Below are 17,941 nucleotides of genomic sequence, written 5' to 3'. Positions count from 1 at the left end.
TAATTTCATGAAATCTTTACTAAGGAACGCACATGTGTTTCTTTGTAAAGACAAGCAGTTGTTTCGTATGTGTGAAACTATTGTTAGAACTGAGATCAGTGTACCTTTTCTCAGGACGAGCTTTACTTTGAAAGATGATCACGTTCTTTTGAATGTTTATTAATTTCACGGAAGCTTTAGTAAGAAACGCAAAAGTGTTCCTTCGTAAAGACATGCAGTTGTTTGCTACGTTTGAAAGCATTGTTAGAACTGAGATCAGTGTTCTTTTTCTCAGTACAAGCTTTACTTTGAAAGATAATCACGTTCGTTTGAAAGTTTATTAATTTCACGATAGCTTTAATAATAAACGCACATGTGTTTTTTTGTAAAGACAAGCAGTTTTTTGCTACATGTGAAAGCACTGTTAGAACTGAGATCAGAGTTCCTTTTTTCAGTACAAGCATTATTTTGAAAGATAATCACGTTGTTTGAAAGTTTATTAATTTCAAGAAAGCTTTAGTAAGGAACGCACATGTGTTTCTTTTAAAGAAAAGCAATTCTTCGCTACGTGTTAAACCATTATTTGTACTGAGATCAGTTTTCCTTTTCTCAGTAGAAGCTTTACTTTTATAGATAATCACGTTCTTTTCAAAGTTTATTAATTTCACAAAAGCTCAGTAAGAAACACACATGTGTTTCTTTTTAAAGACAAGCAGTTGTTTGTTACATGTGAAAGCATTGTTAGAACTTATATCGGTGTTCCTTTTCTCAGTACAAGCTTTACTTTGAAAGATGATCACGTTCTTTTGAAAGTTTATTAATTTCACAGAAGCTTTAGTAAGAAACGCAAATATGTCCCTTTGTAAGACAAGCAGTTTTTTGCTACGTGTGAAAGCATTGTTTGTACTGAGATCAGTGTTCCTTTTTTTAGTAAAAGCTTTACGTTGAAAGATAATCACGTTCTTTGAAAGTTTATTAATTTCACAAAAGCTTTAGTATGAAACGCACATGTGTTTCTTTGTAAAGACAAGCAGTTTTTGCTACGTGTGAAAGCATTGTTAGAACTGAGATCAGAGTTCCTTTTCTCACTACAAGATTTAATTTGAAAGATAATCACGTTCTTTTCAAAGTTTATTAATTTCACGAAAGCGTGAGTAAGAAACGCATATGTGTTTCTTTGTAAAGACAAGCAGTTGTTTGCTATGTGTGTAAGCATGGTTAGAACTGTGATCAGTGTTCCTTTTCTCAGTACAAGCTTTACTTTGAAAGTAATCACGATCTTTTGAAAGTTTATTAAAATCACGAATCCCATGGTATGGAACTCACAAGTGTTTCTTTGTAAAGACAAGCAGTTGTTTGCTACGTGTGAAAGCATTGTTAGAACTTATATCAGTGTTCCTTTTCTCAGTACTAGCTTTACTTTGAAAGATAATCACTTTCTTTGAAACTTTATTAATTTCACAAAAGCTTTAGTAAGAAACGCACATGTGTTTCTTTGTAAAGACAAGCAGTTTTTGCTACATGTGAAAGCATTGTTAGAACTGAGATCAGAGTTCCTTTTCTCAGTACAAGCTTTACTTTGAAAGATAATCACGATCTTTTCAAAGTTTATTAATTTCACGAAGGCTTTAGTAACAAACGCACATGTGTTTCTTTGTAAGACAAGCAGTTGTTTGCTACGTGTGAAAGCATTGTTTGTTCTGAAGTCAGTGTTCCTTTTCTCAGTACAAGCTTTACGTTGAAAGATAATCACTTTCTTTGAAAGATTATTAATTTCACGAAAGCTTTAGTAAGAAACGCACATGTGTTCCTTTCTAAAGACAATCAGTTTTTTGCTACCTGTGAAAGCATTGTTAGAACTGAGATGAGAGTTACTTTTCTCAGTACAAGATTTAATTTGAGGCAGGGGCTCCTCACCCCACATACTGCCTCTCTCTTCTTGTCCCACCCAGCTTGCATCCAGAACCCTTCTTCCTTCTGCCCCCTTTCTTTTTTGGGCACATAACACCATCCAGCTCAGTCTGTCTGGCCCTGTGGGCAAATCCTCAGGGCAAGTAGGCAGGCGAGACTTCCTTTGTTTCACTGCCCTGCCTGCATCAAGCAAGGTAGGCGCTTTGTTTACGAACTACCCAACCTGCAAGGAGATCTGATCTCGGCACCAGGAGAGACAGCAGTGGGGTGAGTTTGTGACCGGCGGCGGCGGAAGCAGCCCTGGACAGGGAACTCTGAAGTTCCTCATCCCCCACCCTATACTCCCTGGGCTCCCTGCAGGGGCTCTACACCCCGCATACTGCCTCTCTTCTTGTCCCACCCAGCTTGCATCCAGAACCCTTCTCCCTTCTGCCCCCTTTCCTCTTTGGGCACATAACACCATCCAGCTCAGTCTGTCTGGTGCTGGGGGCAAATCCTCAGGGCAAGTAGGCAGGCGAGACTTCCTTTGTTTCACTGGCCTGCCTGCAACAAGCAAGGTAGGGGCTTTGTTTATGAACTACCCAACCTGCAGTGAGATTTGATGGACCAGGAGAGCCATCAGTGGGAGAGCTAATCTTGGTACCAGGAGAGCCGTCTTTGGGCACGGAGATCTGATATTGGTACCAGGATAGACATCACTGGAGCACCAGGAGAGCTATCACTGCAGAGTGCCATCACTGGGAAGGTACATCAGTAGGCAAGGAGTCCTGATCCGGTAAAAGAAGATCCATAGGGGAGCATTCGGAGAAAGAGATGGGCAGGCGCCAATGCAAGAATTCACCCAACAATATTAAAAACTATATGAAACCACCAGAACCCAACGACCTCACAACAGGAGGACATGAACACCTTAATCATGAAGAAGTAGATAAAATTGACTTTATGAAAGTGATTGACGCCCTTAAACAGCATGTAAAAAATGCCCTTATAGAAATGGATGAGAAGTATAACAGAAAGTTTGAATAATTGAGCAAATCAGTGAATGATACCCTAGGAAACCAAGGAAAAACAATCAAACAGATAATGGGAACAGTTCAAGACTTAAAAACTGAAATGGAGGCAAAGAAGAAAACACAAACAGAAGGCCAGCTGGACAGGGAAAATCTAGGTAAATGAATAGAGACTACAGAAGCAAGCATGATCAACAGAATACAAGAGATAGAAGAAAGAATCTCAGATTCTGAAGATACCATAGAGAAAATAAACACGCTGATCAAAGAAAACAGCAAGGCCAACAAATTCTCATCACAAAACATTCAGGAAATATGGGACACAATAAAAAGACCAAACATAAGAATAATAGGAATAGAAGAAGGAGAAGAAGCGCAGCTCAACGGTCCAGAAAATATATTTAATAAAATTATAGAAGAAAACTTTCCCAACCTAAAGAAAGATATACCTATGAAAGTTCAAGAAGCATACAGAACACTGAATAGGCTGGATCAAAAAAAAAAAAAAAAAAACATCCTCTCGCCATATAATAATCAAAACACAAAGCATACAGAATAAAGAAAGAATACTAAGAGCAGCAAAGGAAAAAGGCCAAGTTACTTATAAAGGTAAACCTATCAGACTTACACCTGACTTCTCTATGGAAACCATGAAAGCCAGAAGGTCCTGGATAGATGTACTGCAGAAACTAAGAGACCATGGATGCAAGCCCAGACTACTATACCCAGCCAAGCTTTCGTTCACTATCAATGGAGAAAACAAAATTTTCCAGGATAAAAACAAATTTAAACAATACGTAGCCACAAATCCAGCCTTACAGAAAGTAATAGAAGGAAAATCACTAATCAAGGAGTCCAACTATGACCACAATAACTCAGACATCTAGAGACCCTTTACCAGCGCAACTCAAAGAAGGGAAACACACAAAATCTACTACTAAAAAAGTGACCGGAGTTAACAACCACTGGTCATTAATATCACTTAATGTCAATGGACTCAACTCACCTATAAAAAGGCACAGACTAAGAGACTGGATACGAAAACAGGACCCAACATTCTGCTGTTTACAAGAAACACACCTCAACCACAAAGACAGGCACCTACTCAGAGTAAAGGGTTGGGATGAGGCTTATCAAATAAATGGACCTAAGAAACAAGCAGGTGTGGCCGTACTAATTTCTAAAAAAGTTGACTTCAAACTTAAATCAATCAGAAGAGATGGAGAGGGACATTTTCTACTCATTACAGGAACAATTCATCAGGATGAAGTCTCAATCCTGAATATCTATGCCCCTAATATAAAAGCACCCACGAACGTAAAAGAAACATTGTTAAAACTCAAGGCAGCCATCAAACTGCACACATTAATAGTAGGAGACTTTAATACTCCTCTCTCACCAATGGACAGGTTATTTAGACAGAAACCTAACAGAGAAATAAGAGAATTAATGGAGGTCATGAATCAAATGGACTTAACAGACATCTATAGAATATTCCACCCAAAAAGGAAAGAAAAATACCTTCTTCTCTGCAGCTCATGGAACCTTCTCAAAAATCGACCACATACTCGGTAACAAAGCAAACATCCACAGTTACAAAAAAATATTAATAACCACCTGTATCTTATCAGATCACCATGGATTAAATCTAGAATTCAACAACAATGCTACCACCAGAAAGCCTACAAATTCACGGAAACTGAATAGTCAACTACTGAACCATACCTGGATTAAGGAAGAATTAAAGAAAGAAATTAAAGTCTTCCTTGAAGACAATGAAAATAAAGAAACAACATACTCAAACCTATGGGACACTATGAAAGCAGTCCTGAGAGGAAAGTTCATAGCACTAACTGCCCACTTAAAGAAAACAGAGAAAGCACACATTGGAAACTTAACAGCCCACCTGAAAGCTCTAGAAAAAAAAGAAGCAGACTCACCTATAAGGGGTAGAAGACTGGAAATAATCAAACTGAGGGCTGAAATCAACAAAATAGAAACACAGAAAACAATTGAAAGAATCAATGAATCAAAAAGCTGGTTCCTGGAGAAAATCAACAAGATTGATAAACCCCTATCCAAACTAATCAAACGGTAGAGAGAGAATTTGCAAATTAATAAAATCAGAAATGAAAAGGGGGACATAACCACAGACACAGAGGAAATTCAGAGAATCATTAGATCTTACTACAAAAGCCTGTATGCCACAAAACTGGAAAATGTAAAAGAAATGGACACTTTTTTAGATAAATACTATATACCAAAGTTAAACCAGGACCAGGTGAACAACCTACATAGACCTGTTAGTTGCGAAGAAATAGAAGCTGTTATCAAAAACCTCCCTTCCAGAAAAAGTCCAGGACCAGATGGTTTCAATGCAGAATTCTACCAGAACTTCCAAGAAGACCTAATACTTATACTCCTTAATGTATTTCACAATATAGAAACAGAAGAGTCATTGCCAAATTCCTTTTATGAAGCTACAGTAACTCTGATACCAAAACCACACAAAGACCCAACCAAAATAGAAAATTACAGGCCAATCTCACTCATGAACATCGACGCAAAAATCCTCAACAAAATTCTGGCAAACCAAATCCAAGAACATATTAGAAAAATTATCCATTATGATCAAGTAGGCTTCATACCAGAGATGCAGGGCTGGTTTAACATACGCAAATCTATCAATGTAATCCATCATATAAATAAACTGAAAGAAAAAAACCATATGATCGTTTCATTAGATGCTGAAAAAGCATTTGACAAAATTCAACGTCCCTTTATGATAAAAGTCTTGGAGAGATTAGGGATACAAGGGTCATACCTAAATTTAATTAAAGCTATATACAGCAAGCCGACAGCTAATATCAAATTAAATGGAGAGAAACTTAAAGCCATCCCACTAAAATCAGGAACACGCCAAGGCTGTCCACTCTCTCCATACCTCTTCAATATAGTTCTCGAAGTTTTAGCAATAGCAATAAGACAACATAAGGGGATAAAGGGGATTCAAATTGGAAAGGAAGAAGTTAAACTTGCATTATTTGCAGATGATATGATAGTGTACATGAGCGACCCCAAAAACTCCACCAAAGAACTCCTACAGCTGATAAACGCCTTTAGTAATGTGGCAGGATACAAGATCAACTCCAAAAAATCAGTCGCCCTCTTATACACAAAGGATATGGAAGCAGAGAGGGAAATAAGAGAATCATCACCTTTCACAATAGCCACAAAAAGCATAAACTATCTTGGGGTAACTCTAACCAAGGAAGTGAAAGATCTATTTGACAAGAACTTTAAGGCATTGAAGAAAGAAATTGAAGAGGATACCAGAAAATGGAAGGATCTCCCTTGCTCCTGGATTGGGAGGATCAACATAGTAAAAATGGCAATTCTACCAAGGGCAATCTATAGATTCAATGCAATCCCCATTAAAATCCCATCAAAATTCTTCACAGATCTTGAAAGGACAATAATCAACTTTATATGGAGAAACAAAAAACCCAGGATAGCCAAAACAATCTTATATAATAAAGGAACTTCTGGAGGCATTACCATCCCTGACTTCAAACTCTATTACAGAGCTACAGTAATGAAAACAGCGTGGTACTGGCATAAAAACAGAGCAGTCGACCAATGGAATCGTATAGAAGACCCGGATTTTAACCCACAAACCTATGAACAACTAATTTTCGATAAAGGAGCTAAAAGTATACAATGGAAGAAAGAAAGCATCTTCAACAAATGGTGCTGGCACAATTGGATGTCAACCTGTAGAAGAATGAAAATAGACCCATATCTATCACCATGCACAAAACTCAAGTCCAAATGGATCAAAGACCTCAATATCAATCTGAACACACTGAACCTGATAGAAGAGAAAATGGGAAGTACCCTACAACATATGGGCACAGGAGATCGCTTCCTATGTATAACCCCAGCAGCACAGACATTAAGGGCAACATTGAATAAATGGGATCTCCTGAAACTGAGAAGCTTCTGTAAAGCAAAGGACACTGTCATTAAGACAAAAAGGCAGCCAACTGACTGGGAGAAGATCTTCACCAACCCCGCTACAGACAAAGGTCTGATCTCCAAAATATATAAAGAACTCAAGAAACTAGACTTTAAAAGGATAATTAACCCAATTAAAAAATGGGGCACTGAACTGAACAGAGAATTCTCATCAGAAGAAATTAAAATGGCCAAAAGACACTTAAGGTCATGCTCAACCTCCTTAGCGATCAGAGAAATGCAAATCAAAACAACTTTGAGATATCATTTTACACCTGTCAGAATGGCTAAAATCAAAAACAGCAAGGATAGCCTTTGCTGGAGAGGTTGTGGAGAAAGGGGTACCCTCATCCATTGCTGGTGGGACTGCAAACTTGTGCAACCACTTTGGAAATCAGTGTGGCGGTTTCTCAGAAAAATTGGGATCAACCTACCCCTGGACCCAGCAATAGCACTCTTGGGTATATACCCAAGAGATGCCCTAGCATATGACAAAAGCATTTGTCCAACTATGTTCATAGCAACATTATTTGTAATAGCCAGAACCTGGAAGCAACCTAGCTGCCCTTCAATAGAAGAATGGATGAAGAAAGTGTGGAATATATATACATTAGAGTACTACTCTGCGGTAAAAAACCATGACTTCTCGAATTTTGCATGCAAATGGATGGAAATAGAAAATACGATCCTGAGTGAGGTATCCCAGACCCAAAAAGAAGATCATGGGATGTACTCACTCATAATTGGTTTCTAGCCATGGATAGGGGCCACTGAGTCTATAATTCGTGATCCTAAAGAAGCTAAACAAGAGGGTAAACCCAAGGAAAAACATATATCCTCCCAGCTATGGGAAATAGACAAGATTGATGGGCAAAAAATGGGAATCTTGGGGGGTGGGGTGGGATGGGGATGAGGGGAGATGGGGAGAGAAAAGGGTGAAGGAGAGGATGAGGGGAACTGGGGGAATCGGGGTGATCGGGGGTAAAGGAAGGTTGGATGGGGGAGCAGGGAAACTCATACCTTAGTTAAGGGAGCCACCTAAGGGTTGGCAAGAGACTTGAACCTGGAATGGCTACCAGAAGCCCAGGGCAATGTCCCCAGTTAGTTCATTGGGGCACCTGAGGATAGGGAACCTGAAATGAACCTATCCTATAATCATACTGATGAATATCTTGCATATCGCCATAGAACCTTCATCTAGCGATGGATGGAGATAGAGACAGAGACCCACACTGGAGCACCGGACTGAGCTCCCAAGGTTATATGAGGAGCAGAAGGAGAGAGAACATGAACAAGGAAGTCAGGACCATGAGGGGTGCACCCAACCACTGAGACAGGGGGGCCGATCTATTGGGAGCTCACCAAGGCCAGCTGGACTGCTACTGAAAAAAACATGGGATAAAACTGGACTCTCTTAATGTGGTGGACAATGAGAGCTGACGAGAGCCCAAGGAGAATGGCACAGGAACTTTCATCTGGCGATGGATCGAGAGAGAGACAAAGACCCAATTTGGATCAACCGTCTGAGCTCTTAAGGTCCAAATGAGGAGCAGAAGGAGGGAGAACATGAGCAAGGAAATCAGGACCACGAGGGGTGTACCCACCCACTGTGACAGTGGAACTGATCTATTGGGAGCTCTCCAAGGCCAGCTGGACTGGGACTGAATAAGCATGGGTTGAAACTGGACTGTCTGAACAAGGCGGACAGTGAAGGCTGATGAGAAGCCAAGGACAATGGCACTAGGTTTCGATCCTAATACATGAACTGGCTTTGTGGGAGCGTAGCCTGTTTGGATGCTCAGCTTCCTGGACCTAGATAGAAGTGGGAGGACCTTGGTCTTCATGTAGAGCAGGGAATTTTGACTGCTCTTCAGTATCGAGAGGGAGGGGGAGTGGACTAGGGGGAGGAGAAGTGGAGTGGGGATAGGGGGACGGGAGCGGGGGGGAGGGGGCAATATGTGGGAGGAGGGGGAGGGAAATGGGAAACGGGGAGCAGTTGGAAATTTTAAGTAAAAAAGAATAAAAAAAAATAGTACAGCCACTCTGGGAAAGTTTAGTAGATCCTCAAAACTGAAACAAAATTAAAACATGACCTACTGATTCAAAAAAAAAAAAAGAAACGCACATGTGTTTCTTATTAAGACAAGCAGTTGTTTGTTATGTGTGAAAGCATTGTTTGTACTGAGATGAGTGTTCCTTTTCTCAGTACAAGCTTTACGTTAAAGGTAATCACGTTCTTTGAAAGTTTAGTAATTTCACGAATGCTTTAGTAAGAAACGCACATGTGTTTCTTTGTAAAGACAAGAAGGTGTTTGCTTCGTGTGAAAGCATTGTTACAATATAGATCAGTGTTCCTTTTCTCAGTACAATCTTTACTTTGAAGATAATCACGTTCTTTGGAAAGTTTATTAATTTCACTAAAGCTTTAGTAAGAAACCCATATGTGTTTCTTTTAAAAACAAGCCGTTGTTTGCTATGTGTAAAACCATTATTTGTACTGAGATCAGTGTTCCTTTCCTCAGTACAAGCTTTACTTTGAAAGATAATCGTGTTCTTTTGAAAGTTTATTAATGTCACGAATCCTTTAGTAAGAAACTCACATGTGTTTCTTTGGAAAGACAAGCAGTTGTTTGCTACGTGTGAAAGCATTGTTAAAACTAAGATCAGTGTTCCTTTTCTCAGTACAAGCTTTACTTTGAAAGATAATCACGTTCTTTGCATATTTTATTAATTTCACGAAAGCTTTAGTAAGAATCGCACATGTATTTCTTTGTAAGACAAGCAGTTGTTTGCTACGTGTGAAAGTATTGTTTGTACTGAGATGAGTGTTCCGTTTCTCAGTACAAGCTTTACTTTGAAAGATAATCACGTTCTTTTTTAATTATTTTTATTCTTTTATATTTAAAATTTCCACCTGCTCCCCGTTTCCCCTTTCCCTCCCCTCCTCCCAAATATTGGCCCCTCCCCCCACTCCCCTCCCCTATCCCCATTCCTCTTCTCCTCCCCCTACACCATTCCTGCTCCCTCTCGATACTGAAGAGCAGTCCAAATTCTCTGCCTTGCGGGAAGACGAAGGTCTTCTATCTATGTTCAGGAAGGTGAGCGTCTAAACAGGCTAAGCACCCACAACGCCAGTTCATGTTTTAGGATCGAAACCTAGTGCCATTGTCCTTGGCTTCTCATCAGCCTTCATTGTCCGCCATGCCCAGAGAGTCCAGTTTCAAAACATGCTTATTCAGTCCCAAACCAGCTTGCCTTGGTGGGCTCACAATAAATCAGTACCCCTGTCACAGTGGGTGGGTGCAACCCTCATGGTCCTGGTTTCCTTGCTCATGTTCTCCCTCCTTCTGCTCCTCATTTGGACCCTAAGAGCTCAGACCCTTGCTCCAAATTGAGACTCTGTCTCTACCTCGATCCATCGCCAGATGAAGGTTCTAAGGTGATATGCAAGATATTCATCAGTATAGGATAGGGTCATTTCAGGTTCCCTCTCCTTAGTTGCCCAAGGTACCAGCTGGGGACATCTCCCTGGACACCTGCTAACCCCTCTAGAGTCAAGTTTCTTGCCAACCCTAAGATAGCTCTCTTAGTTAGTATATATAATTCGCTGCTCCCGTATCCACCATTCCTATATCCCAACCATCCCAATGCACCGAGCTCCTCCCATCCTCCCATTCTCATGTTTCTCATCCCATTTCCACTTTGCCCCTTGCCTCCTCACCTGCAAGTTTCCAGTTTTCACCCGGCAATCTAAATAAGAAAGTGAACCCAAAGAAAATCATATAGTCATCTGCCTGGAGAGGGGAAGTAATCACTTTCTTATAAAAGTTTATTAATTTCACGAAAGCTTTAGTAAGAAACGCACATGTGTTTCTTTGTAAGACAAGGAGTTATTTGTTCCATGTCAAAGCATTGTTAGAACTGAGACCAGTGTTCCGTTTCTCAGTAAAAGCTTTACTTTGAAAGATGATCATGTTCTTTTGAAAGTTTATTAATTACACGAAAACTTTAGTAAGAAACGCATATGTGTTTCTTTGGAAAGACAAGCAGTTGTTTGCTACGTGTCAAAGCATTGTTAGAACTGAGATCAGTGTTCCATTTCTCAGTACAAGCATTACTTTGAAACATATTCACATTCTTTTCAAAGTTTTTTAATTTCAAGAAAGCTTTAGGAATAAATGCACATGTGTTTTTTTGGAAAGACAAGCAGTTGTTTGTTACATGTGAAAGCATTACTTGTACTGAGATCAGTTTTGTTTTCTCAGTACAAGCTTTACTTTGAAAGATAATCAGGTTCGGTTTAAAGTTTTTTAATTTCAAGAAAGCTTTAGGAAGAAATACACATGTGTTTCTTTGGAAAGACAAGCAATTGTTTGTTACGTGTGAAAGCATTACTTGGACTGAGATCAGTTTTCCTTTCTCAGTACAAGCTTTATGTTGAAAGATAATCACGTTCTTTGAAAGTTTAGTAATTTCACGAATTCTTTAGTAAGAAACACACATGTGTTTCTTTCTAAAGACAAGAAGCTCTTTGCTACGTTTAAAAGCATTGTTAGAACTGAGATCAGTGTTCCTTTTCTCAGTACAAGCTTTATTTGACAGATAATAACGTTCTTTTGAATGTTTATTTACATCACGAAAGCTTTAGTAAGAAACAACCAGGTGTTCCATTGTAAAGACAAGCAGTTGTTTGCTACGTGTTAAAGCATTGAAAGAACTGAGATCAGTGTTCCTTTTCTCTCTACAAGCTTTACTTTGAAAGATAATCAAGTTCTTTTGAAAGTTTATTAATTTCAAGAAAGCTTTAGCAAGAAACACACATGTGTTTCCTTGGAAAGACAAGTGGTTTTTTGTTACGTGTGAAAGCATTACTTTACTGAGATCAGTTTTACTTTTCTCAGTACAAGCTTTACTTTGAAATATAATCACGTTCTTTTGAAAGTTTATTAATTTCACGAAAGCTTTACTAAGAAACGAACATGTGTTTCTTTGTAAAGACAACAGTTGCTTGCTATGTGTGAAACCATTGTTAGAACTTAGATCAGTGTTTCTTTTCTCAGAACAAGCTTTACTTTGTAAGATAATCACGTTCTTTGAAAGTTTATTAATTTCACAAAAACTTTAGTAAGGAAGGCACATGTGTTTCTTTGTAACGACAAGCCGTTGTTGACTACGAGTCAAAGCATTGTTTGTACTGAGATCAGTGTTCCTTTTCTCAGTACAAGCTTTACTTTGAAAGATAATCACGTTCTTTTGAAAGTTTTTTTAATTTCACGAAACCTTTAGTAAGAAACTCACATGTGTTTCTTTGTAAGACAAGCAGTTGTTTGTAATATGTGAAAGCATTGTTAGAACTGAGACCAGTGTTCCTTTTCTCAGTACAATCTTTACTTTGAAAGATATTCACGTTCTTTTGAATGTTTATTAATTTCACGAAAGCTTTAGTAAGAAACGCACATGTGTTTCTTTATAAAGAGAAGCAGTTGTTTGCTACGTGTCAAAGCAAAGCACTGACATCAGTGTTCCTTTTCTCAGTACAAGCATTACTTTTAAAGATAATAATGTTCTTTGAAAGTATATTTATTTCAGAAAGCTTTAGTAAGAAATGCACATGTGTTTCTTTGTAAAGAAAAGCAGGTGTTTGCTACATGTGAAAGCATTGTTAGAACTTATATCAGTGTTCCTTTTCTCAGTACAAGCTTTACTTTGAAAGATAATGACGTTCTGTGAAACTTTATTAATTTCACCAACGCTTTAATAAGAAACGCACATGTGTTTCTTTTTAAAGACAAGCAGTTGTTTGCTACGTGTGAAAGCATTGTTAGAACTGAGATCAGTGTTCCTTTTCTCAGTACAAGCTTTACTTTGAAAGATGATCAAGTTTTTTTGAAAGTTCATTAATTTCAAGAAAGCTTTAGTAAGAAAGGCACATGTGTGTCTTTGGAAAGACAAGCAGTTGTTTCTTAGTTGTGAAAGCACTACTTGTACTGAGATCAAGTTTCCTTTTCTCAGTACAAGCTTTACTTTTTAAGATAATGACATTCTTTTGAAAGTTTATTAATTTCACGAAAACTTTACAACGAAACGCACATGTGTCTTTGTTAAGACAAAAGTTGCTTGCTATGTGTGAAACCATTGTTAGAACTTAGATCAGTGTTTCTTTTCTCAAAAGAAGCTTTACTTTGTAATATAATCACGTTCTTTTGAAAGTTTATTAATTTCACGAAAACTTTAATAAGAAACGCACATGTGTTTCTTTGTAAAGACAAACCATTGTTTACTAAGTCTCAAAGCATTGTTAGAACTGAGATCAGTGTTCCTTTTCTCAGTACAAGCTTTTCTTTGAAAGAAAATCATGTTCTTTTGAAAATTTATTAATTTCACGAAAGCTTTAGTAAGAAACGCAAATGTGTTTCTTTGTAAAGACAAGCAGTTGTTGGCTTCGTGTCCAAGCATTGGTAGAACTGAGATCCGTGTTCGTTTTCTCAGTACAAGCTTTACTTTGAAAGATAATGATGTTCTTTGAAAGTATATTAATTTCACGAAAGCTTTAGTAAGCAACGCACATGAATTTCTTTGTAAAGACAAGCAGTTGTTTGCTACGTGTAAAAGCATTGTTAGAATTTAGATGAGTGTCCCTTTTCTCAGTACAATATTTACTTTGAAAGATAATCACGTTCTTTTGAAAGTTTATTAATTTCTCGAAGGCTTTAGTAAGCAACGCACATGTGTTTATTTGAAAGACAAGCAGTTGTTTCGTACATGTCAGAGCATTTTTAGAAACGAGTTCAGTGTTCCTTTTCTCAGTACAAGCTTACTTTGAAATATAATGACTTTCTTTTGAAAGTTTATTAATTTAAGGAAAGCTTTAGTAAGAAACGCACATGTGTTTTTTTGTAAAGACAATCAGTTGTTTTTGACGTGTGAAAGAATTGTTAGAACTGAGATCAGTGTTCCTTTTCTCAGCACAAGCTTTACTTTGAAAGATAATCATGTTCTATGAAAGTTTATTAATTTCACGAAAGCTTTAGTTAGAAACGCACATGTGTTTCTTTGTTAAACAAGCAGTTGTTTGCTATGTGTCAAAGCATTATTTGTACTGAGATCAGTGTTCCTTTTCTTTGTACAAGCTTTATTTTGAAAGATAATCACGTTCTTTTGAAAGTTCATTAATTTGACGAAAGCTTTAGTAAGTAATGCACATGTGTTTCTTTGTAAAGACAAGGAGTTGTTTGCTACGTGTGACAGCATTGTGAGAATTGAGATCGGTGTTCCTTTTCTCTGTACAAGCTTTACTTTGAAAGATAATCACATTCTTTTGAAAGTTTATTAATTTCATGAAAGCTTTAGTAAGAAAAGCACATGTGTTTCTTTGTAAAGACAAGCAGTTGTTTACTACGTTTCAAACATGGTTTGTACTGAGATAAGCGTTCCTTTTCTCAGAACAAGCCTTAATTTGAAAGATAATCACGTTCTTTTGAAAGGTTATTAATTTCACGACAGCTTAATCAAGACACGCACATGTGTTTCTTTGTAATTCAAGCAGCTGTTTGCTACGTGTAAAAGCATTGTTAGAACTGAGATCACTGTTCCTTTTCTCATTACAATCTTTACTTTAAAAGATAATCACATTCGTTGAAAGTTTATTAATTTCACGAAAACTTTACAACGAAACGCACATGTGTCTTTGATAAGACAACAGTTGCTTGCTATGTGTGAAACCATTGTTAGAACTTAGATCAGTGTTTCTTTTCTCAAAACAAGCTTTACTTTGTAATATAATCACGTTCTTTTGAAAGTTTATTAATTTCACGAAAACTTTAATAAGAAACACACATGTGTTTCTTTGTAAAGACAAACCGTTGTTTACTACGTCTCAAAGCATTGTTAGAACTGAGATCAGTGTTCCTTTTCTCAGTACAAGCTTTACTTTGAAAGAAAATCACGTTCTTTTGAAAATTTATTAATTTCACGAAAGCTTTAGTAAGAAACGTAAATGTGTTTCTTTGTAAAGACAAGCAGTTGTTGGCTTCGTGTCAAAGCATTGGTAGAACTGAGATCTGTGTTTGTTTTCTCAGTACAAGCTTTACTTTGAAAGATATTAACTTTCTTTTGAAAGTTTATTAATTTCAAGCAAGCTTTAGTAAGAAACGCACATGTGTTTCTTTGGAAAGACAAGCACTTGTTTCTTAGTTGTGAAAGCGCTACTTGTACTGAGATCAGTTTTCCTTTTCTCAGTACAAGCTTCACTTTGTAGGATAATCACTTTCTTTTGAAAGTTTATTAATTTCATGAAAGCTTTACAAAAAACGCACATGTGTCTTTGTTAAGACAACAGTTGCTTGCTATGTGTGAAACCATTGTTAGAACTTAGATCAGTGTTTCTTTTCTCAAAACAAGCTTTACTTTGTAATATAATCACGTTCTTTTGAAAGTTTATTAATTTCACGAAAACTTTAATAAGAAACACACATGTTTTTCTTTGTAAAGACAAACCGTTTTTTACTACGTATCAAAGCATTGTTAGAACTGAGATCAGTGTTCCTTTTCTCAGTAAAAGCTTTACTTTGAAAGAAAATCACGTTCTTTTGAATATTTATTAATTTCACGAAAGCTTTATTAAGAAACGCAAATGTGTTTCTTTGTAAAGACAAGCAGTTGTTGGCTTCGTGTCCAAGCATTGGTAGAACTGAGATCCGTGTTCGATTTCTCAGTACAAGCTTTACTTTGAAAGATAATGATGTTCTTTGACAGTATATTAATTTCACGAAAGCTTTAGTAAGAAACGCACATGAATTTCTTTGTAAAGACAAGCAGTTGTTTGTTACATGTAAAAGCATTGTTAGAATTTAGATGAGTGTCCCTTTTCTCAGTACGATATTTAGTTTGAAAGATAATCACGTTCTTTTGAAAGTTTATTAATTTCTCGAAGGCTTTAGTAAGAAACGCACATGTGTTTATTTGAAAGACAAGCAGTTGTTTCGTACATGTCAGAGCATTTTTAGAAATGAGTTCAGTGTTCCTTTTCTCAGTACTAGCTTACTTTGAAATATAATGACGTTCTTTTGAAAGTTTATTAATTTAAGGAAAGCTTTAGTAAGAAACACACATGTGTTTTTTTGTAAAGACAATCAGTTGTTTTTGACGTGTGAAAGAATTGTTAGTACTGAGATCAGTGTTCCTTTTCTCAGCACAAGCTGTACTTTGAAATGTTCTATGAAAGTTTATTAATTTCACGAAAGCTTTAGTTAGAAACGCACATGTGTTTCTTTGTAAAACAAGCAGGTGTTTGCAATGTGTCAAAGCATTATTTGTACTGAGATCAGTGTTCCTTTTCTTCGTACAAGCTTCATTTTGAAAGATAATCACGTTCTATTGAAAGTTCATTAATTTGACGAAAGCTTTAGTAAGAAATGCACATGTGTTTCTTTGTAAAGACAAGGAGTTGTTTGCTACGTGTGACAGCATTGTGAGAATTGAGATCGGTGTTCCTTTTCTCTGTACAAGCTTTACTTTGAAAGATAATCACATTCTTTTGAAAGTTTATTAATTTCATGAAAGCTTTAGTAAGAAAAGCACATGTGTTTCTTTGTAAAGACAAGCAGTTGTTTGCTACGTTTCAAACATTGTTTGTACTGAGATAAGCATTCCTTTTCTCTGAACAAGCCTTAATTTGAAAGATAATCATGTTCTATTGAAAGGTTATTAATTTCACGACAGCTTAATCAAGACACGCACATGTGTTTCTTTGTAATTCAAGCAGCTGTTTGCTATGTGTAAAAGCATTGTTAGAACTGAGGTCAGTGTTCCTTTTCTCAGTACAAGCTTTACTTTGACAGATAATCACGTTCTTTTGAAAATTTATTAATATCACGAAAGCTTTAGTAAGAAACAACCATGTGTTTCTTTGTAAAGACAAGCAGTTGTTTGCTACATGTCAAAGCATTGCTAGAACTGATATCACTGTTCCTTTTCTCAGTACAATCTTTACTTTAAAAGATAATCACATTCGTTGAAAGTTTATTAATTTCACCAAAGCTTACTAAGAAACCCACATGTGTTTCTTTGTAAAGACAAGCAGTTGTTTGCTACGTGTCAAAGCATTATTTGTACTGATTTCAGTTTTCCTTTTCTCAGTACAAGCTTTACTTTGAAAGTTAATCACGTTCTTTTGAAAGTTTATTAATTTCACGAAAGCTTTAGTAAGAAACGCACATGTGTTTCTTTAAAGAAAGCAGTTGTTTGCTATGTATCAAAGCGTTGTTAGGACTGAGATCAGTGTTTTTTCTCAGTACAAGCTTTATTTTGAAAGATAATCACGTTCTTTTGAAATTATATTCATTTCATGGAAAGCTTCAGTAAGAAAAGCACACGTGTTACTTGGTAAAAAGAAGCAGTTGTTTGCAACATGTCAAAGTCTTGTTAGAAGTGAGATAAGTGTTCCTTTGCTCTGTACAAGCTTTAGTTTGAAAGATAATTACGTTCTTTTAAAATTGTATTCATTTCTAGAAAAACTTTCGTAAGAAATGCACACTTGTTTCTTGGTAAAAACTAGCAGTGGTTTGCACATGTCAAAGTCTTGTTAGAAGTGAGATCAGTGTTCCTTTTTTCTGTACAAGCTTTCCTTGAAAGATAATCATGTTCTTTTCAGAGTGTATTCATTTCATAAAAAGCTTTAGTAAGAAAAGCACACGTGTTACTTCGTAAAAAAAAAAGCTGTTGTTGAGACACGTCAAAGTTTTGTTAAGAGTTATAAGTGTCCCTTTTCTCTGTACAAGCTTTACTTTGAAAGATAATCAGGTTCTATTGGAAGTGTATTTATTTCTTGAAAAGCTTTAGTCAGAAACGCACATGTGTTTCTCCGTTAAGAGAAGCAGTTGTTTGCGACATGTCAAAGTCTTGTTAGAAGTGATATCAGTCTTCCCTTGCTCTGTACAAGCTTTACTTTGAAAGATAATCAAGTTTGCTTGAAAGTGTATTCATTTCATGAAAAGCTTTAGTAAGAAACACACATGTGTTTCTTG

The sequence above is a fragment of the Chionomys nivalis genome, chromosome 23, assembly GCF_950005125.1.
Source record: "Chionomys nivalis chromosome 23, mChiNiv1.1, whole genome shotgun sequence".
Taxonomy (NCBI): Eukaryota; Metazoa; Chordata; class Mammalia; order Rodentia; family Cricetidae; genus Chionomys; species Chionomys nivalis.
The sequence above is the reverse complement of the archived record's forward strand: the minus strand, read 5'-3'. Positions refer to the sequence as shown.